Source organism: Vigna umbellata, chromosome 7 (assembly GCF_029865625.1).
Source record: "Vigna umbellata cultivar VRB3 chromosome 7, Vumbellata_1.0, whole genome shotgun sequence".
NCBI classification, from domain to species: domain Eukaryota; kingdom Viridiplantae; phylum Streptophyta; class Magnoliopsida; order Fabales; family Fabaceae; genus Vigna; species Vigna umbellata.
In genome coordinates, this window is record NC_142171.1 from 32,191,109 (window position 1) to 32,215,383 (window position 24,275).

Genomic DNA, 24,275 nt, shown 5'->3' on the forward strand with positions numbered 1-24,275 from the left:
ATGGTACATGTGCAAGAACACAAAGAAATTATACAAGTTTGTCAATAGACGAGAAACTACTAAACAATCAACTATCTAAAACATAAACAATCACTCTGCAGTGTCCTTGCCTTCTACTAAAGGTAGTTCAACACCTTACTCATCTATACTCGTATTGAAATGTATCATTGCAAGAGAGCCACAGCACACAAAAGAAAAGAAATATTATCAAAACTTTTAATCATATCAACTACCCATTCATCATTTATAAAGTACTACAAACTCATAAAAGAAAAATACATAAAGTTGACAACAATATTTGAAAAACATATTTCATCATTTATATTATTTTCTTATGTTGTCTTTCACATGGAAGGCTAAACCTTCTAGGTTGATTTTGTAGTTAATTATGAGATTATGTGTCGTTAAAGTGTTATTTTTTATTTTTTTCAATACAGTTTATTTTACCTATTATTTTTTAGTTTTAATTTTTGTTCTTTGGATTATTTTAGAACACTTATTGATAATTAAATCTTATTTTCTAATTATATTTGTTGTGAGTTTTCTTAATTCTCATAACCACTTGTTTAGGTAAAAGAGTAAAACTTCATATGTATATTCTTGGAATATGTGCGATATAAAATAAAAAAACTTCAAGTCTATATGTTTGGAACGAGTGAGGTATAAATAGAATTTCACTTTTATATATTTGAAACAATTGAGAAACTAAATACTAAATGAATTAATTGACGCTTATTTGGTTAATTAAGACCTATGTACTTTTTATATTATTCCAAGAGGCAAAAGAATAAAACTTTAGTTATATAAGCACGAAAATGACTGAAGTATAAATAAAAATCTCACTTGCATATATTTGAAATGAGTGAGACCATAAGAAATTAACTGACATGTAATTACTTAGTTCAAGATCCGTTTAGAAAATAAACGAATGATAAATCCTTAGATAACTAATGATAAAAAAAATTCACATTCGTTGTTTATAAGTTGATACAATAGTTAAAAAGCTGATGTAAATGCTACTTGTGTAAAATGTGAAAACAATTACAATGATTTACAATAGCATGTCGAGTGGATAAAAAAGAGAAAAAAAGAAATATATATATTACATTTGTTATAACACTAAGTAATGTAATATCCCTTATGCTTTAAAACTAACAATATACTAATACAGTGGAATATTATTATCAACTAGTATTATTATTATATTCTTATTAATTTTTTTATTATGCTATTTGGATTTGGATGGTGGCACTATGTGCATAGGCTAGGAAAATATTGAGAGTTGGTGGTGGCTTGATGAGTCTGATTTTATGCACTCATTAAGTATTTACGTTTGGCTTTATTGGTTGATTATTGTTTTTTAAGATGTTGTTTTAACTATGATTTGTTCCAACAAGGTAAAATGAGCTTTGAGTATGAAAACATGTTAAAATAAGTTTTTTAACATGTTCATTGGTTATATCATTTTGATTAATATTGGAATAAATCAAATCTAATCAAAACTATACCTATCAAAGTTTCCTCTAGGATCGCAAACATGTAGATTAAATATTATTTCAGATAACCAAATATTTTTTATCAAAAATTATTTAAATCATAAATGATCAAATTTTATTCTCAATATAGAAATGTGCAAACATCACTTATATAAGATTAATCCTATCTGAATTTAGTCCTAACAGATGTAGCTTGCAAAGTTTCGTTTTCATAGAGACATTTGAACATTGAAAACTCTTAGGAAAATCATTTCGCCATAAATGTTCATATTGATCTTAAATATGAAAGTGTTGAAACTAAACTTAAATGAAGTCTTATGATTTATGAAGAACTATACACACAAATAATCCTTAATGCTTTAATCAAGCAATGGAAGATTAATGAACAAAAGATCAGTGTTAAATATATTATCTTTATCTTATCTTTAGTTAGTTGTTTATTATTCCTTATTTGTATTTTAGGCTTAGCCTAAATTTTTTCTATTATAAATAGAGTACCCTATGTTTATATTCAACATAAAAGAGATTAATCTCATGCATAGTTTTCACTATATTTAACAAGTGGTATCAGTGCTCACACAAGTACAATGGTCTCTATATCAAAAGTCTTCCAAGTAAAGGGTTATAGGTAAGTGTGTCCCATTAAGATGAATAATGGTATGATAACGGGTACTCCTAGTTGAGAATGTTTCCGTTGGAGGGGGAGTGTACTAATGTGGAAGGGACTTACCCTTGAATGGGGAGATTGTTAGAATTCCAAGTGTGAGTCTAAGTGCAAAATTGGGTAGAAATGAGAAAGTGAAGCACTATGTAAAGGTGAAGACCTATTAACCCATTGCCTTAATGTTTCAGGTAGAGAGTGATGTCATTCCCTTACGGGGTTGAGTTTAGGTCTCATTGGTGTTGTGTCTGCTGCGTGAACCTCCTCCTCTATAAACCTAATAAGTGGTGATTGTTAGAATTCCAAGTGTGAGTCTAAGTCCCACATTAGGTAGAAATGAGAAAGTGGAGCACTATATAAAGGTGAAGACCCATTAACTCATTGTCTTTAGATTTTGGGTAGAGAGTGGTGTCAATCCCTTTTGCAGTTGAGCTCAGATGTTGTTGGTGTTGTGTCTCCGTAGTGAACCTCATCCTCTATAAACTTAACATGGTATCTAGCGCCTAAGGTTTTTTGGAAAAATATTTCGTCGCCCCTACCCACTACAATTGTCGTTGTCGTCGTTAGAGACACTACTACCGTCACTCTTAGCACCACTAGTGAAGTAATAAGAAACACTAGAAAGAGGGCGTTGAATAGAATTTCTGGAAATATTTTCGGCACTGATATTCGACAACCTTTGATAGAGATTGGTTGATCCTCATGAGTTGCTAATCCCCTGATTCCTAAGACACCATCTTTACAAAAGCATTTATAGCTTGATTATTTAGCTATTATTTTGTAGCATTTAGAGGAAGTAACTCTTAAGTTGCGTCTAATGATGAATGTGTGTGTTAGTTGTTTGCTGCTTTGCAAGTATAAGCTACAATTGAGACTAGAAAGAATGTAGATTTAAAATACTAGGCACACCTATATTTTATACTTGTTCACTCAACTGAGCTACATTCAGTTCTCCTCTAAGATATCTTAGAGGATTCTACTAGATTTTCAATGACGTACATATGCTTATTCTCACCACTCTTGGTTACCCTAATCATACCCAATAACCATCGTTACTATGAATAGAACTGTGTTTCACCCACTCCTGGTTGTGTAGTATTCTTCACCACTTCTAATATCCCTAAATACTCATGGTATCTTCCTGATACATTGTCTAGTTGAGTTTAACCCAATCCTGATTTTCCTAATCAACCTAGTAATGCATGTTACCATGACTAGAACCGAGTTTCATCTACTCCTAGTTGTGCAATATTCTTCACCACTCTTGGTATCCTTAAACACTCCCGATATCTTCCCAATACACTATCTAGTTGAGTTTGACCCACTCTTGATTGTCCTAGTCAACTTGGTAACCCCTATTACCGTGACTATTAAATGAGCTTCACCCACTCCTAGTTGTGCAGTATTCTTCACAACTCCTATTATCCTTAGACATTCCTAGTATCTTCCCAATACACTGTCTAGTTGAGTTTAAACCACTCATGGTTTCTATTAGGAAAACCCATTTAGTTATCGTTTAACCGAGTGAGTTAAGCGTTAGGTGTTTGAATTCCCTTTAGAATATACAATCAATCATATTGCTTACAAAACATCAGACGATTACTCTCATAAAGAGAATTTGCTTACAAAACAATTCAATCTAATAGACTCTTACAATTTTCTCTCATCTTGCAATAATAAGCTTATGATTCTTTGAAGCTTAAGAGTATTCTTGATATTTCTATCAAGCGCTTGCTTCCAGGGAATAGCTTCTGCATCGGCTAGGAATGTGAGATGTGCTTGACCACCAAGATCTGCATCGTCACTGTCAACAAATACTTAGCTAGTCATGAGGAAGGAAATCTCATCCTCTGTGATCTTCTGTTATTGACCTCATCACGTTTCTCAGCCTGTTCAACACCACCAGAAATACTATCTTCAAGCCAGCTTGGAACAATTACAGACTTCTTGTTTGTCTCAACTTCAGATTTCTGATCTGTCTCAGTCTTTCTCCATTCGAATGTGGCTTCCTCGTCCACAATCACATCTCTACTTATCAAAATTTGCTTATTCTCAGGATTGTATAACCTGTACGCGCCTGTGGGGTGATACCCGATGAAGATAAAGGATTCACTTTTGTCATCCAACTTCTTCCTTCTTGCGTCTGGAATGTGCCTGTAACATACTGAACCAAAAATTTTCAAGTGATTTATAGATGGCTTAATACCTAACCAGGCTTCTTCTGGTGTGCAGTTTGCTAAAGCTCTCGTGGGACTTCTGTTTAGAAGATATGTTGTTGTTGATACAACCTCTTGCCCTTTATCATGCATTTGGTCATGTCGAGCAGCGTCCTGTTCCTCCATTCGGCCAGACCACTGTGTTGGGGCGTATACGGAGCTATCACCTCATGCACTATACCATTATCACTACAAAACCTATTCATTTCGTGGGAGTTGAAATCTCCTCCACCATCAGTTCTGAGGGTCTTGATATGCAGACCGGATTGTCTCTCCACCATAGCACCAAATTTGACAAAACACGAGTAAACATCCTTCTTTTCCTTAATCAAATGAATCCAGATCTTTCTGGTCCATTCATCAACAAAGATAAGAAAGTATTTATTACCTTCGATTGATTCTTGTTCGAAGGGTCTGCAAACGTCAGAATAAACCACTTCCAGAGATTGCTTTACTCTCTTGTGTGCTGACTTCTTGAATTGCTTCCTGGTCTGCTTCCCAACAACACATCCTTCACAAACCTTCTTCGGTGGAAGAATCTCAGGAACACCTTTCACCAACTCTTTATCCTTCAATTGACCCAAGCTTCTAAAGTTTAGATGCCATAACGATAGTGCCATAACCACACTTCTTCCTCGGTATTAACAGCAAATAAACACTAAACAACTGTGGCACTAAGGTTCACCTTGAAGGTTCTATTTCTGGCCAGCGGTGCTTTAAGCACGAGACGTTTTCTTCCATCAAACACCTCTATATGCTTTTGATGCATAGTCATTGTGTATCCTTTCTCCAAGAGCTATCCCAGACTCAGTAAATTGTTCTTCATATTTGGAACATACATCACGTTGTTCATGTAAGCCGATCAGCCATCCTTGCGTGTGCTCAGGATCTTTCCAGCCCCTTCAACCATGATCACGCTGTTGTCGGTAAATCTCAGGCTACTTCTGACACTCGTATCCAGGTCTATCAGTCATTCCCTCTTGCCTGTCATGTGGTTAGAGCATCATGTATCTAAATACCAGTAGTTATCGTCTTCTGCATGGCTCGCATCGACAGACATCAACACGTGGTCCGCTTCTTGACACCTGTGCAACTCTTGTCTAGTTTCTTTACTAATACCCGTTTGGTTCAACATTTGTCGTCCGGTTTCTTTAACACCCGTTTGGTTCAATAGTCGTCTGGTTTCTTTATCAACACCCGTTCGGTTCAACAGCCGTCTAGTTTGTTCATCCGCTGCATTTAAAAACAACACTCGTTCGGTCTCATCATCCATCAGCACCCGTTCGGTCTCATCATCTATCAGCACCCGTTCGATCTCATCATCTGTCAGCACCCGTTCGGTCTCATTATCTGTCAACACCCGTTCGGTCTCATCTGTCAGCACCCGTTCGGTAATGTTCATCAACAATACATGATCAGACTCTGAGTCACATGAGTCTTGAGCAAGATTTTTTGCCTCATCTTTCTTTGCCACTTTATTGTGCCAACACTCCGTAGAGTAATGCCCAAACTTATTGCATGTGTAACACTGAACATTTTTCTTGTTAAAACCTTTCTTGCCTCTACCTCTTGACTGTCTTCCACCTTCCTTGTTTCCATCTTTGTGCTCGCTACCAATTTCTTCAACACTTTGATCATGGACAGTTGTATTTCTACCTCTAGTTCGACCTCCCCGTGATCGGCCTCTACCTCTTCCAGTTCCTCGTCCTCTGGGTTTGTAATTACTTCTAGTGTGTAGGGCTTGATTCGAATTCTGACTTACCTCTTTTTCAGCATTTCCTCTTTCGATCAGTCTCTGTTCATGTGCCTCCAGAGAGTTTTGCAATTCTTCGACTCTCATATTCTCAATATCTTTACATTCTTTTATGGCCACAACTATATGGTCATACTGCGGAGTTAACATTCTGAGGATTTTCTTCACAATTTTCTTATCTTTCACAACTTTGTCGCACGCTCTCATGGCGTTCACCACCACTTGTATCCTTCCGATGTACTCAACAACTGGTTCTTGCTCTCCCATGCCTAGGAGTTCATATTGTCTCTGAAGGGATTGTAGCCTGATCTTCTTGACTTTTCCCGTATTGTCGTAGCCCTCTTGTAGGATGTCCCAGGCCTCCTTCGTCGTGACTGCCTTCGAAACCTTCTGGAAGATAGCAGCTGACATACACTGATGCAATAGCATTCGAGCCGTGCAGTCCAATATTTTATTCTCCTTGTGTTGTCGCTTTGCTTCTTCTGTATATCCTTTGAACGGTTCTTTGAAGCCTTTCTTGACTATCTCGTCCACTTCTTGAAATCCAAGAATATCATCAATTTTTACACACCAATCATCGAACCCCTTTCCGTCAAACACAGGTAGATTGTTATGTATCATGCCAACCATCTTTTCTTGATCGACTTGTCCTTAGCCACTAGGTTTTAGAACCTTGCTCTTAATACCACTGTTGGATTGCAATGGGTTATGCAGAGCTGTAAAAGATGTGAGGGAGTTATGCAGAGAAAGAGAATGTAAACATAGAGAGTGGTAAACAACAAAAAAGTAAGTGTATTATTGAATGAAGAAAATAATATATGTAACTGTTATGAGACAGTTATGGTAGTTTAGTTTACTACAATACATTTATCCAAATCACCTTAATCAAAACCTACAACTTACACAAGACACATCTAGCTACCCATCCCTCACAGCTTTCATGACTAATCTTCCCACTGCTACCCTATCACACACACTCTCTCTTTCTATTCTCCATATAATACTAAAACTCACACCTATTTTCCCCTTGCTCTTCACTTCATCGGTCTGACACTAATACTCCCTCCCATGCAACTCTTTATAACTCCAACGTATCCCACTGAATATCTAAAAGGACCCTTGCATGAACATACTACTCCCTTACTCAAAACCAAATCCTTACTTCTACAACAACCCACTTCTCACAATATGAAATTCATAGATGATCTGCAAGTTCCTCTCATCTTGTCGTCGTGCTCAACCACCCAATCTTATAAGCCTTTTATATTAGCTTAATCTAATCTTAACTTTTATTATTCATAAAACCTAGCCCACTTATACCATGTAACTATCCTGGCGAGAACAACAAAACTAAATACCTAGCTATATCCCAAATTATAACAAATTTTTCCCTTCTCCACGTGCTGTTTCACATACTAAGTCATGAGATATTTAAACCCACACTTACCCCACCAGACTATGCGTAAACGCTTCAACAGAGGTCAACCTTGAAACACCTTTTCACCTAACATCTTCCTCTCTTACTGACAACACACTTCCATGCAAATAAAATGCTTCTCAATATATATATATATATATATATATATATATATATATATATATATATATATATATATATATATATATATATATATATATATATATATATATATATATATATATATATATATATATATATATATATATATATATATATATATATACACACACAAATGGAATCATAGCACAAAGAGTAACCCCAAAAGCATCGCCCAACACTAACACACATGATAGTTTATAGCCACTCCCCTTACCTGATATTCCAAAAACTCCAAGCCTACCATAAAATCTCTTCCCTGATAAGATGTTCCTTTGCGCCTCCACCCTCTCTGTTACAGGTATATTTTCTACCAAACTTGATCTAAAACCCCCTTCCTAAAACACCCTAATATACTACCAATCCTAAACTCTCATACGGTCTCAAAGCCACCCCTTATCTCCTCCAAAAATTCCCGTTAAGATTTCCCTCTTCTATATGCTGCATGGCCGAAAAAATATTACCCATTCTATCTTAATTTCATGTGAGAAACCCAAACAGAAAAAACCGACACCTACATTATCTACTAATGCCTTCTCGTCTTGAAGTTATGTATGAATTATAGATTATGAGTATAGGTTACAAAAATCTTTAAATCAAAGGAGTTCTGATCATCATAAAAAAGGAGGAGATTGTTAGCAAAATCGTGAAGTATAGAAGTTTTGATAATGCCTAAATGAAGTATCAAGTGCTCACCTTGCAAAAAGACCTTCATGAAGACTTGTTTTTTTGTGTTAAAGCTTTTGTAATGAGTAGTTTTATGTATAGGGCTTTATATGTTGTTGATTCCATTAAGTTATTCTTTTATATATTGGTGAGTCCCCGACAACGGCGCCAAAAGCTTGTTGAGTCACCGGCAAGTGTACCGGATCGTACAAGTAATATAAAATGCTAAGACCAAGTATCGTGTCCCAAGAGACTCTCGGCAATAGACAGTCGTGTGATAACTCGATTAATTAAGACTTAAAAGGAACGAAATCATTGGTTTAGAATGCAAATAAGGAAAATTAAATATGAATGTAGTTTTGATCAATTGGAGAGTAGCACAACTATGAACAGATGATGTTTACGTTATGAGATGAATATGTTGTTGGGGTTAGATTTCACCAAGTTTACTCTCATGTATATAAGAATTCTTCTTCTTTCATTAAAGTCAACGTCACTTTCTAAATAACTTAAAACCCGATCCCTCGGTGAAGAAAGTCTATCCCTAATTACTAGTTCATACGATTCCTAGCATTCCTAATAATTAATTCTGAAGATCAGGAGCTTAAGACGACCAAGACTCAAACCCCATCCTTGAGAAATACTGCTCTTGGGAATAATTCTACAAGAACTTGAATTGTAAGGAACCTCCCGGCACTCATGCAATTCATACATCACGCTATGAATGAGTTAAACAAAGCGAGCATTGATCGCAGAAGAATTACCCTAATAGTTATTGAAAAAAGCATAAATTATTAAGAATCAATTCAAATACATGAGAGTTCACAAGGTTACATCATCCTCCAACAACAAATAGAAGTTAGTTCCCCATTGTCATGGTGAAACTAGATGTACAATGGAGAAGAATGAGATAGAAAAACCCTAAAAGTTGAAGACGGAGGCTCTAGCATCCAAATCCGCCTTCAGAGCGTGGAAGAGTGTGTTGTTGCGCCTCCTCTGCCAAAGATACAAAACCTAGGGCATTTGGGTCCTTTAAATAGAGCAGAATCAAAATAGAAACAAAGCCCAGGCCCATCTCGCTAGCGCTCAGCGCCCCACTTAGGGCGCCCAGGCGTGCTGCGATACTAAAACTGGCGCTCAGTTTCACTTGGAGGGCAAGCAGGCGTGGTTCAGGAAAAGTGGCGCTTAGCACCTCAGAAAGGGCACCTGGGCGTGCTACGATACTAAAATTGGCGCTCAGCTTCACTAGGAGGGCAAGCAGGCGTGGTTCTTCAGGAAAAGTGGCGCTCAACGCCCCAAAAAGGGTGCCCAGGCGGTGTGTGGTAGGCTTTGGCACTGAGGGCTCAAAAAGGGCGCTCAAGCTTCGGACCTTCCTACTTTCTGGTGCTTTTTCAGCTCTTTCTGAACTCCATCTCCTTGGCACTTCAGCTCTGCTTCCACATTATCTCATTTCCTACCAAAACAAGGGAATTTAGTCATAAAATCATCAAGTTCAACCTTAACTCTCTTATTCACACAACTTAACAGAAAAACATGATTTCAAACAAGTTTCTAAGTAGAAAATGGTGCATTTAGTATCAAAATCACATCACAGATAACGGTATTTTCAACCGTTATCAAGGAGCAAATGAACAAATTACTTTCCTTCAAGCAAAAGCTTAGTACATCTGGACATGACGTTAGACGTGAGAGGGATGCCCTAATTTCCAAATTGCAAGCCCAAGACATACATGTTGAGATTGTTGATAGGGGAGCATTGGTTTAGTTGAACCTACAATCTCAGATCTTTTGGTCTTTTATGATGACAACATAATTAATAACACGTGTTGTTATGTGTTGTTTATGTGTTACATGTTCATTACTTTCATGATTATGATTATATGAGAACATGTTTGTGTTGATTCTGTCATTACTACAATTCACTGTGTTTTACATGAGATTTTATCTGTGAATGCATGACATATGTTTTAGAAAAGGAAAACCACATGCATTTTTGTTGAACTTATAATATGTGGTAAAACAACAGTTTTAAGTCGACTTGATTATGAAGTAAGTCGATTAAAACTTATGTCTTTGCACAAACCATTTTCAAAGTGTGCTGTGAGATTTTCAAAGTGAAAGTTTTTCAAAACTTTGTTTAACTGTGTTATATAGTCGATTACATGCAACCTGCATTCAACTAAGTTTGTTACAGTTTTGAAATTCTATTAATGCTTGTATTAAATGTTACAACAACTATATTTTTAAATATGTGACCAAGCATTAAATGAAATTCGACTGCATTAATTGTACATTCAATTAACTACATTGATTGCTACTAACTACAATAACAGAATTGCTATATTCGACTGCATTAGTAGCTGAGTCGATTAAAATGCGTTAGAGTTGTGTTTATCTATAAATTGACGCGAATTTGATTTCTGTAAGAACTTTTGTGAATCTAACAGTTTGTGATATCTTTTGCAGAAAGTGCATTCTTACAAAAAGAGAGAAAGAACTCCAAGAAACAAGAAGTGACCGTGGTGATCATCTACTTGAGGATTCTTGAAGAGTAAGTTAACTGCACGTACAAAGGTTGATCACATATGCACATTGGGTGTAACTGAGAGATCAGAGACTATAATCTTGGGAAGATTGGATTGAGGTTCCCTGTTGTGATTACAGGAAAAGAAGAGTGTCCTGCGTTCTTGACTTTGAGGGTGGCTCAAAGGGTTTGGACTGTAGGAGAGGGGATTCTTTCTGCTAGTCTGTTTGTATACTGCCTATATTTTGATTAGAGGGTTAGAGAGGTATTTTATATTTTGGACGTGGAGGTCTCTATAAAAGCCTTGTTGTAAAAACCTTGATCATTATAGTGCATTTGCTTCCTATGGTGGAAGGACACTGGATGTAGGCTTGGCCGAACCAGTATAAAAACTCAGTGTTTGATCTTTCTATCCCTACTCTGTTATATTTAATCGAATTTGTACTTTACTCATTCGATTATATTCCGCTGCACTACAAAGTCTTTTTTCTTGCGTTTCAAGAAACTTTTGAAAGATCATCCTTTTGTGAAAGAGATTTTTAAAAGACTCTGATTGTTGTGTTTCACCAATTCACCTTCCTCTTGGTATTGAAACTAAGCCATTATATTTTCAACAATACAAATTGAGGAAATGAAAAAGGAGATCTATGCAGAGCATTCCCTAGGTTTTGAAAAGGCAATGAGGCAGATCCCATACCTTCTCGATGTGTCCACTGATGGAGCTGATTTTGATATCATGAAGGACATATATAAAGGACAGTTGGTGCCTCTAAAGGACATTCCAAATGACGAGCTTGAGGCAAAAATTACAGTATAACCAACTAAGGAAGGGGTTGTGAAGAAGGCGATGAAGGAGTAGACGTGGCAGGTGATCCAGAAGGAGTGGATCCATCAGTAGAGGGCGCAGTTGTAGAAGAGATTAACATAATAAACTAATTTATGGCCCCTAACAATGGTGTCTATTGTTGTTGCATCTTGAAAGTGTGGTTTAAACTCTTTGATTTGGGGAACATTGGTTATGAAATTTGCACTCTTAGTATTGGGAAACTTAAAATGCATGATTGTTAGTGAAAACAATTATCTGTGTTGACAAGCGTTCACTAAGAACGTTTCTTAGACTTAGTGAAAGAAGGAGGACTCGTTGAGAGCCTTCATCACCTATTGGTTGATGCTAGGAATTAACAGAGGACGTTCCTTAGACTTGATAAGGATATGAACGTTCCTTGGGAACGTTCTTCATTGCTCGGTTGTTGCTACGAGTTTTTTTAGAACATTCCCTAAATTTCTTGAACGAAAGTGAGAGTTCATGGAGAACGTTCCTCATTACTTGGTTGACGTTAGGAGTTCACATAGAACGTTTCCTAGACTTCATGAGAGAGTGAGAGTTCACTATGAATCATTCCTCACTACTAGGTTGATGCTAGGAGTTCATGTAGAACGTTCCCTATACTTCATGGGAAAGTGAGAGTTCACTAGGAATCGTTCTTCACTACACGATTGATGCTAGGAGTTTACGTAGAATGTTCCCTAGACTTCACGAGATGGAGATGCAAGACACAATCGATTGAAATTTGTTTTTGCTTTATAAATAGCATAATGTAGACACAAGAATTCAAATGAATTAAATGTTGACAGAGGAGTTCAATTGAAATAAAGTATGACAACAGAATTCAACTAAAGTAAAACTTGAGATGAGTTGCATTCCAAGTGTTTGGGATGACTTTCCCATTCAACAACTCGACTCGATAAGCCTCATTCATCAGATCTTCTATGATGCGAAAGGGTCCGTCCCAGTTAGGATCCAATTTTTCATGTGCGCGGTTTTTCCCAACTTCCCCTCTTTTGCGCCATACAAGGTCGTTGATGAGTGCATATTTATGCCCACATTTATGCTTTAAAATTAAATTTTTGATGAAATTCATGTGCTTGAATGATTGATTTAAAGAGGATTTGTGATGATTGGAATTGTTGGATTTGGGAATTAAATAGACGTAAAAAGTGAGTTTTAGCGCATAAAATATTCTTGGATGTTCTTACGTTTATTTGTGCAGCTGAAATTATAAGTACAGATGGGCAGATTCAAGGCCCAAAATCAGGTTTTATTTGGAAAATAATGTATAGATGGGCCAAACAGACCGACTTTACCCTTACACCTCCTAAAATCCCTACATACACTCCTATTTCTGAAACAGACCAACAACCAAGCCCAAACACTAAGCCTTTTCTATTACACCTCCCTAAGTTTCCTATACACACCCCTCCTAAACTAGACTCCACCATATTATGCCAGATGACAATCTAATACCCACACATCTGACCATCAAGAAGTTGCCATGTCATTAATCCTCTACACTCCAAATTAACCAATCAGTTGTTGCCACGTCACCACCCTTGACACATCATCATCTTCTCCAAACAGAAACCCTAATTTCATCATCCTAACCTAACCCTAGCTGCCATTACCGTGCCGCCGTCATCACCATGCCGCAAGGCGCCGTCGCAAACCCGCGAGCTCCTCCTACATTTGCGAAATGGTCGCCGCTTTCGAAACCCCCTAATCCGGCCACCACAGCGCCTCAACCATGGCAGTTTCTCCCTCGCTGTCATCTCCTTCTTCATCGCGAAGCCGCCATCCGCAAGAGGCCACCATTCTCATCCTCGTCATGACAACGCACATCACCATCTTCCTCGCTCTACTAGAATCGCGAGTTCGTCTTTGCATCTCCACAGAAATCGCAGATCCTTAGCCGCCGTTCTACCACGAGTTCTGTCGTGCCATCCACAACCACCGCCGTAAGGACCGTCATCCACCATCACAGCGCATCAGTCACGCCCGCCACCACGACCACCATCGTCGGAGTCTCGTTCGTCTCCTTTGTCAATCGCGAGACCTAGCCGCGCTACTTCAACCATGCCGCCACCACCAAATCGTCCTCCTTTCTCGCCGAACAACCACCATCAACCATCACCACCGTTCATCTTCTCCACTCGCGAAACACAATCACACCATCTCGCTCTTCCAGTAATGCAAGCCCTTGCCTGACCGCGACTCCCTTTTCTTCATCGCCCCAACCATCGAGAGAAGCCTCCACGCACCAGACCGTCAACACGCATCTCCCATGGCAGCTATCATCGCGCCACCATGTCGTAGATACAAACCACCCTCGTCGCGAGAATCTTCCACGGCCACCAACATCTTCCTCGCGTGCAAATCTCGCCGGAGCACAGGCCGTCATCTCCAACCCCAAACCTGCAAACAAAAAACGAATCAGGAACCAGCATGCATTGCGCCAAAACAGCTAAAGCTCCTTTTCCCCAATCTACAGAACCCTACTTTTGGGTGGAAAGGGAGCTGACACATGGCGAGCACTCATTGGCGCGTCCTTTCTCTGGTCAAAACTGGTCAATGTTGTTTGAATCTGGTCAAGGGTGGTCAACTAAGGGGCTTTCTTGCAATTTCAGAAATTAAAATGGGGCTAAAGTACAGATAGAAGAAATTTCAGGGCTTATGTGTAATTTTGGAAAATTTAGAAAAGCTAAAAGATAAAATTCAGTTGTTGAATTAATTTAATTTGAGAATATCAACAGAAAATATCTTCCAAATAATGTTATAATTATCTAAATCCTTTAGTTGTTTGGAAGATGAGATAAAAGATTCTGTCAACTGAATATTCAGAGTCCAAGCCCATTCAAGCCCTATATAAAGAGACCCAGGAAACTTCACTTCATTCATTCATTCACTACTTCTCTCTCTTATTTCATCTTGTATTCAACTCCATTCATGGAGAGCTAGGCATCTAGGGCTATTATGCTATAATTCCATGATGGATTATGAGGTTACGTTAAGTTAATGCAATTGTTTATTTTGATTATTGATTTAAGTTGTTCTCTCTCTATGTCTTTCATCTCTCTATCTTGTTAAAAGTAAATATTTTTGCATCATAATGTGTTTGAATCTACATGCATATTGATTATATGAGTTTTAGGGTTTCTAGGTTTAATTGAGAATCTACTTTGATTTAATTTAGGAACTTTCATATGATTAAATGGTTTTTACTATCAATTGATAATGTACTTTGATTGTTAGTAATAATTTCAACTATAATCAATTGAGAATTTACTTTGATTGATTAGTTTTTAATTTGGTTAGGCGATTTAAGAATAGACATGATTAAACACAATAGGATTTGATTGAGAATGTACTTTGGTTGAATTCATTGTGAATAATCTAGAAAGGTTTTGCATTTGATTGAGAATTTACTTTGGTTAAGTGCATGATCGTCCTCAAATTAATTAAGAATGTACTTTAATTAATTTGAAACTTAAATAATAATCAATTGAACAATTATCTGTGAATAACCGATGATGAATCTATTTTGGAAAAGTAGTGGAATTAGCCTATTTCTTTAAATCGTTTTTAAGTTTCTTATTTGTTCTTTAAACCTTCAACAAACATCATTTTTATTCTTGAACATTGCTTTGCATTCATAAGATTCAAATATTAAAAGACAATTTCGTATTCGTTGGGAGATGACTCAGGGTTACTTTAACCCTATCTACTTTCTTGAATACTACTTGGCAATACTGAAGTTGCCTTGAAAATTAGTATTAATTTGATAGCTTCAACGACAGCGTTATATCTTCTAGAAATTAACCGCTGTTGAGCAGCAGATCGTACGACCGTCGCCTCTCTCCTTTCTGGTAGAGTATCAAGTTCAAGTTGCAATTGATCACTTCGTCATCTGATTGAAGGCTCACCAACCTCTACAGGAAGCATGACATCTGTACCGTAAATGAGATTAAAAGGAGTTTCACCTGTAGACCCATGCGGAGTACACCTGTATCCCCATAGCACCTCGGGTAGCCTCACCCAATCTTTTTTTGAGCTTTGTCAATAGAGCTTTGTTGGCAGCTTCAGCCTGCCCATTAGTTTGAGGATGCTCCACATAACTGATCACATGCTTAATTCCCAAACTTTGTAAGAATTCACCGAGTCCTCTATCATTAAACTGTCATCCGTTATCGGTGATAATCTTTAGGGGTAACCCAAAGCGACAAACAAGTTGCCATATGAATTTTTGCACTCACTAAGCAGTGATGACAACCAATGGTTTAGCTTTAATCCATTTTGTAAAGTAATCCACCATCACTAAAAGAAACTTATTTTGCGCACGACCAACCGGAAGTGGGCCTACTATGTCCATTATCCATCGACACAATGCCATGCAGCTCTTCAAGAGGTATTCTAACATCATTTCCATGCTCTTGACAAGACTTGAATTTGTTGACAAACAAATCACAGTCATGCTCCATAGTTGGCCAATAGTATCCGGCTCGTAGTGCTCGAGCTTTAAGAGTTTGCTTGCCAGAATGCAATCCACATATGCCATGATGGAGCTCCTTCAAAACAAAGTGTGCCTCTTCTTTAGATAAACACTTTAATAGTGGAACCGCACAACCTCGTCTGTATAGGTCCTCTCCAATAAGGAAAAAATGAGCAATGCGTTTGGAGTCGATGACACTAACCTTCTCTCCACACTCTTATTTTTTCATTAGGACACAAATATCATCTCTCTCCAATTAGCCTTAGGTGGAGTTCCCTCTATGACGAAGACCTCAATCATTGGCTTGTCTAGTGTCAACCTGAGAAACGAAGATAATTGCCCTTTTCCTTTGGAATGAGCCAACTTTGATAAGATGTCTGCCCTGGAATTCTCCTCTCTTGGAGATGCTGATTTTGGGAAAACTCTTGAATAAAACACTGACCTTATGAAAATATCGAGATAATTGATTGTCTTTGACCTGAAAAGTTCCATTCATTTGACCGACCACTAATTGAAAGTCCGTTCAGCACTCTAGATTAGTGATTTCTAACTTTTTTTCGTACATCAAGCCGACAATTAAGGCTGCATACTCAACTTGATTGTTGTTGGTTTGGAATGTAAAAATTAAAGCTTGTTTGATCACAACACCAGTCGAATCTTCTACAACAATGCTTGCTCCTCCACCCCTTTTATCCGATGAGCCATCAACATTAAGACGCCACAACTGAGGCATGATATTTGGTCCAGATGTTAGTTCGGCCGTGAAATCTGCTAAATGCTGCCCCTTAATGAAGCCGTGTGGTTCGAATCGGAGACCGAACTCCGAAAGCTCAACGAACCACAAAACCATTCTCCCAGCAAGGTGAGGTTTCCGTAGGACCTTAGCCACCGGATGATTAATTCTAAAAACCACTTGATGGCTCCGAAAATATGATCGAAGTCGATGAGCGACTGTAAGCAGTGCCAATGTCGCCTTCTCTATTTGAGAGTATCGTTCTTCTGCTTTATGCAGTATTATGCTTATGAAGTAAATCAGCTTGAAATCGGGATACTCTTGAAAGAGCGCTGCATTGTTTGTATTGTCCAAGACAGCTATGAATAATTGCAAATCATGCCCTTGTACCGGTCGGGCCATTACAGGCGGATTATTGAAGATGTCTTTAACTTTTCCAAAGGCCTTTTCTCACTACTCATCCCAATAAGGAGTGATACCTTTCTTCATAACTTTAAGAATATGTTTAATATGCTCTACCAACATTGGAATAAAACGCGAAAACAAAGTTTATCACCCAACTAAGCGTTGTACCTCCTTTAAGTTTGTCGGACTCCTCATTTCCAAAATTATGTAACATTTATTCAGGTTGGCCTCAATTCCTCGAGAAGTCAACATGAATCCCAAAAGTTTTCCCACTGGCACAACAAAAGTGCACTTAGAGAGATTTAATCGCATACCATATCTCATTACCTATAGGAAAACTTCATCGAGATCTTTATAATGTTCTTTCATAGATCGGCTCCTAACCACCATGTCATCCACATATACCTCCATGCATCTTCTGATCTAGTGACGGAACACTTTTTCCATTAGACGTTGGTAAGTAGCTCCTACATTCTTAAGGCCGAAAGGCATTACTTCATAACAAAAATTAGCCATGTTCAGTTATGAAAGTTGTTTTCTCTTGATCCAATGCCAACATGAGGATTTGATTATAGCCCGAGTAGGCATCTAAAAAACTCAACACCTCGTGCCCCAAAGCACCATCTACCAACCTATCAACACTAGGAAGAGGATAAGCATCCTTCGGACATGCCTTATTCAGGTTAGTGAAATCAGTACACATTCTCCATTGACCATTCGAGTTTTTAACCATCACTAGTGCAGAAAGGGCTTTAGACATCCGTTCTTTTGGCCTTTTGACGTCCGACCTTCCCTCGACGTCTTTGTGGGTGACGTTACTCAGACGACGGAGGGTCCACATCGGACGTGTATATAGACGTCCGATGTGTCAGGCCCGACGCCTATCCAGATGTCCGGTGTACACCCTCGGACGTCCACGTAGACGTCCCACGTGCCCGTCTGATGTCCCTAGAGACGTCCGTCTCCTCCCTCCCCCGACGTCTACAAAGACGTCCGAGGTGTATCCCCCGACGACCACCTGCCTGAATTGTTTTGTGGTAGGGCTGGGGTTGGACGTCCGTTTGTGCACTGCCAGACGTCTATAGACGTCTGACAGTGCACTAACCGACTTCTACTAGGCGTATTTTTTAAAAAAATTAATTTATTTTTGCAATAAAACCACACCTGAAAAGCAGAAAATTGTCCCAGAACAATTTTGTAATAATATATATATGCGTTTCATATAAACAAAGTTCTACTTAATGTAAAATATAATCCACTACCAAAACTATTAAGATAAAACTTAAACTAAAACTAAGCAATGTTCAACAACAAATAAAATTATTCCTAACTCCATCGTTGTAGAAGAAAGCGGTCCACTCCTGCCTTATCTATTTAATTGTGTCCTCTGGAATAGGCGATGTACTCTTGAAGCGCTGCAAAATTCAAGAAAGATTCATTATGGTTTCATATATGTTTGAAGATGAATTTGATTTGTAATGTATTCAATGTATAAATCATTACCTCATTTCAGTCATCTGTAATGACAGCTCGAATGATGGTCTTAATCCAACACATCACATAGAAGCCACATTCCCATGAATCTAGCTGGTGGTTACACTAAAATAACAAACTAAATAGTTAAGAATTTAGATCATTCAATGACATAGAAAATGAATTAGAACTATAAATGACTTAAAACCTTTGGATACAAAATTTGAACCAGTTGACCACGTGATTTACCAATAACTCTGTACAGATTGAAAATACAAAGTATAATTAATATGACTATATTCATCATAAAAGTTGAAGGTGAACATCAAATTCAAAGTCATTTTTGGAGAAACACTTACCCTTGAAGCATTGTTCTCAAGTCATTTTTCATCTTCCTATGCAACGAACAAAACCATATAATTTTACATGCTTTGGGAATGATGACCATCAGCTGCCAGTGCATGCTATCATAAGGGATAAATAGTTATTTAACTAATTAAGGAAACTATAATCATGAACTGGCCACATATAACAACACCTACCCATCAATGTATGGCACAAGGTATACGTCTCTTTTTGACTCATTCATCCATGTTTGCAAATAATGTTGTCTGTTTTGAAGTGTGTTACCAGACGGTTGAATGGTCTGAGGTTCAACAAATCCGTACATGGAAGACCGACCTTGGTCTACAACGATTGTGTAAATGTACCTAAAACAACAAAGTTAAGTTGTTAGAAACTATAAGAATCTAAATAAAAGTAATAGGAAAGACCAAATTGACTATCTTACATGCACCACAGCTGAATAATGGAAATATTCAACATCTTGTCTCCCCCGATCACCTCCAATGCATCAGAGAATGTGATATAAACTGGCACATGTGGGGGAACACCAAATACTCTCAAATCCCAGTATAGTTCTAATGGTGCTTTCTTTAACTTGGGTAATTTTGTCATTAGCTTTGATAGAGGATCATCCTCCGCTTCAGCCATGTCATCATCTTCATGTATGACTGTATCATGAATTGGCTGCTTCTGAGGATGTGTGAACTGAAGATAAGAATTTACGTCAAAGAGTTATCAACAAATATTTGTTGAATAAACATAGAAATACTAAGGAAAAAGACATTATACCTGTGGAGTAGCGATGTGTGACATGATCAATGCTCTAGGCCAGGCAATAAATGATCCTATGGCCTCCCCCACAAAGTTAATTTATGGAGTGGGTACAGGCACCTGAGCCTGGGGATCCCGAACCTCGTCAATCATCACACGCACGTGCTAGGGTAATATGGCAACACCATGAATAGTCTGCCCTCCCTCAAGCACTCGTCCGACAGCCACAATGCATGGGGGATCCCCATCAACCAACAGCTCATACTGACCACTGTATTGAGTGGGTTCTACAATAGAGCATGATCCTCTAGTGCTGACACGAGGTGGTGTGGGAGTTTCAGCAGCCCCCATGTTGCCTTGCGTCATGGAATGCAGCTTTTCTTCAAGCGCTCTTTGTATTTCTTTTTGTTCCTGTAGCTGCTCCATGAATCGTTGCTCCATTGATCTCATGCTTTGGTTGAGTCTTTCCTCCCACTGAAGATCCATCTGCCTCAGTGTCTCTTGACTCATTGATGGGGGGTTTTCTGCGTAGGGCCAAAGTAGTCATGAAGACCAATCGCCCCAGGAACTCCACGTACACGTCCTGGGTGCTCGGGCCTTCCAATGGTCGTTGTTAGAATGTCGTCCCTACCTTGGCCAGCAAATGTGCCCTAAGTCTGCTGCTTAACCAACTCATCCTGCACATAAAAAAACAATTGTTACTTAGAAGACATGGTGTGATAGATACACAATCAAACAACTGCTTATAATTTGAACTTACAATTCTCTATGAGATCAAGGCAGCTGAGGAAGATGTCATGTTCCCATCAGATTTAGTCTGAGCAGCCTTCCACAGCTCGTACCTAGCAGGTGCAGCTGCTAGGTCCGGCTACTCAAGTCCCAAGGCATCCGCTCTAGACTTTCTAAGTTTCTTTTCTAGTTTTGCATAACCACCTCGTGATAACAAGTGTGGTGCATCGTTTAACCTTTGTCTTTCTTGGGCGGCTAACCTTTTACCCTGTGAAACCATGTATATAAATAAGTGTAAAATCATAAAAACTCAATGAATACATTTTTAGATGTTAAGAAACATACCTTCCATTCCTCAGACTCTCTAGATGCACGAAACTGCATCCAATCCTCCTCTATGAATGTAAATTGCTGACAGGGATTTTCATGTTGCCTGTCTCCAAACACATAGAGTCGTGTCAGCCTTGTCTTGAAATCCCTCCATCTTATCGCTATATGCGATAACACTTTCTTTCTAATTTGTATTGTGTTTGGAATATCAAAATGTTGCTGTCAAAAACAAAAAACATGTTATTGATAAGAAAACATGAAAGATAAGTATATCACAAATTGCATGAAGTATAAACATACCTAAATATCTTGCCATAAGAGGTTCTTGTCAACCTCTAGGACGTCATCCCAACATGCATGAAGGATAGAGACATGAGTTTTTGCTAACTTACCCAAATAACTCCTAAACCTATCAGCATTTGGCCTTGATGGATGACCTGATCTGGGGTCAATGTCAACATGTTTCCTCTGACCATCCACACGTCCGGATGTCACATCTGCCACTCGGGTGACGCCTCGACCACGTCTGGTCTTTCCCGATACTGAGTCTGAGCCCGACATACCTGAAAAATTATACAAGGTTAGTAATAATTCAATTATGATGAACATACATATAAAGTCAATAAAAAACAAAATATCAACCTATTAAGATATTGTTTTTTCCCAAATCCCTTCATTGTGATCACTACGAATTGCCTGGATGACATCGGCAACGTCATCAACCGGGTCTTCAGTGGGTCTAGATGCAACAGATGTTGTCTCAAGTATATCAAGAGAATCGTCATCATCATGTCCATGCATGTTTTTTCCTTTTAAAATCACTGACATTTGTTATTCGCTGGATCATTTACATAGAATATTTGTCTTGCTTGACTAGCCATGATAAATGGTTCATTAGTGTAATTCATCTTGTTCAAGTCTACCACTGTGAAACCAGCAAAGTGCACAACCTCAGCTTGTAGTGTGACACCACTATTTTGAACTCTGCTTTTGTCATCTTCTACCTTTGTCTGAAAAGAAATATTGTTTATATAGTACCCACCATATGTAATGACATTTGTGCTTGGCCCACGAGATAACCTCAATAAAGTTTCAGAAACATGTGGAGTCGCATAAATCTTTTTCTTAAACCATTGTAAGAAGGTTTTCACATGTTCATTAAGATGCCATTTTTCACTCATTTTTGGGTTTGCTGCCTTTATTTCATTAACATGGTCAGAAATGTAAGGAATCACATCAACAGTGTTGTTTAAGACGTACAAATGAGCTTGGTCAATTACTTTTCTGCTAACACTTTGAATTCTCACACCTCGAACACCCTTACCTTCACATTTTCCTTCATGTCTGCTCTTGGGAAGACCCACGGGTTCACAAGATGGCATATAACTTGAACAAAATTCAATGGCTTCTTCTGCAACGTATCGCTCTATGATTGAAGCTTCTGGTCTATACTGATTCTTGACATATCCCTTTAAGATCTTCATATATCTTTCAACTAGGTACATCCACCTTAAGAAGACCAGCCCACATATTCGAATTTCTCTGACTAGATGAACAATCAAATGTACCATGATGTCAAAAAAGGAAGGTGGAAAATACATCTCCAATTGACATAGTAGTCTTATTCCCTCATTTTCCAATTCATCTAAACCTAGAGGGTCAACAACTTTCTTGCAAATGGCATTAAAGAAAAAACTCAGACGTGTCAGAATACCCCTAACAAAAGGAGGTAATATGCCTCGAATAACAACAGGTAACAATTGTTGCATTAATACATGACAATCGTGAGAATTTAAACCAACTAGCTTTAAGTCTTGCATAGACACAAGGTTACTAATATTTGAAGAATAACCTTGTGGAACCTTCAAACTTCTTAAACAGTTACAAAAACTTTGTTTTTCTTTTTTAGAATGTGTGTGACAGGCTGGGGGCAGATAGGTGCATCTTCCTATTATCTGTGGATGTAACTCAGATCGGATTCCCATGTCAGCTAAATCTTGTCGTGCTTTTATTCCGTCTTTGCTCTTCCCTTTGACGTTTAATAAAGTTCCGATGACACTGTCACAAACATTTTTTTCAACGTGCATCACATCAATACAATGTCTAACATCAAGTTCAAACCAATATGGAAGCTTAAAAAATATTGACCGTTTCTTCCAAATGTTTTTTGCAGAGGTACTTTTACAATGTTTTCCAAACACAATGTCAATGTTTTTGACTTCGTTGTATACCTCTTCACCATTCCGAGGTCTGCACACAACCTCATCCTCAGCACTTCCATTAAATTCTTTTTTCAATCTACGATAAGGATGATTACGAGGAAGGAATTTTTGATGTCTTGTATATACCGTCTTCTGACCATGCTTCAACTGAAGGTAACTAGTGTTTTCTTCACATATGGGACATGCAAAATGACCTTTAACACTATAACCACTCAAGTTTCCATACGTTGGGAAATCATTTATAGTGCAAAACAACATTGCACAGAAATGGAACTGTTCCTGAACATGTGAATCAAAGACATCAAACCCCTTCTTCCCACAACAATTTCAAATCATCAATTAAAGGTTTTAAGTAAACATCAATGTCATTTCCAGGTTGTCTAGGACCCGATATCATCATGGACAACATCACATATTTTCTCTTCATGCACAACAAAGGAGAAAGATTGTAAATCATCAACATAATTGGTCACGAACTGTGTTTGCTACTTAAGTTTCCATAAGGATTCATACCATCAGTTGCAAGTGCAAGCCTTAAGTTTCTTGGATCTGCACCAAATGCTGGGAATTTGTCATCTATCTTTTTCCATTGTGGTGAATCAGCAGGGTGTCGAAGAAGGTTATCGCACTTTCTTTCGTCAGAGTGCCATTTAAGGTTCTTTGCATCTTCTTTTACAGAGAACATACGTTTGAACCTAGGTATTATAGGCAAATACCACATCACCTTAGCAGGTGCACCATCATTACCTGCATTAGCAGTGATTCTGTCAGATTTCTTTTTAAAACGGGATAAACCACATGTTGGACAATACTTTAGCGAAGCAAACTCCTTTGTGTACAAAACACAATCATTAGGACAAGCATGTATCTTTTGATATTCAAGACCCATTGGACATAAAAAAAAATTAGCGTCGTAATTACGAATAGGTAGAGTATTATTTTCTGGAAGCATCTCCTTCAACAACTCCAACAACTCGGTGAAACTTTTATCGGTCCATCCATTCCTTGCTTTTAAACTAAACAACTTTAAAGTTGCAGACAGACGTGTAAA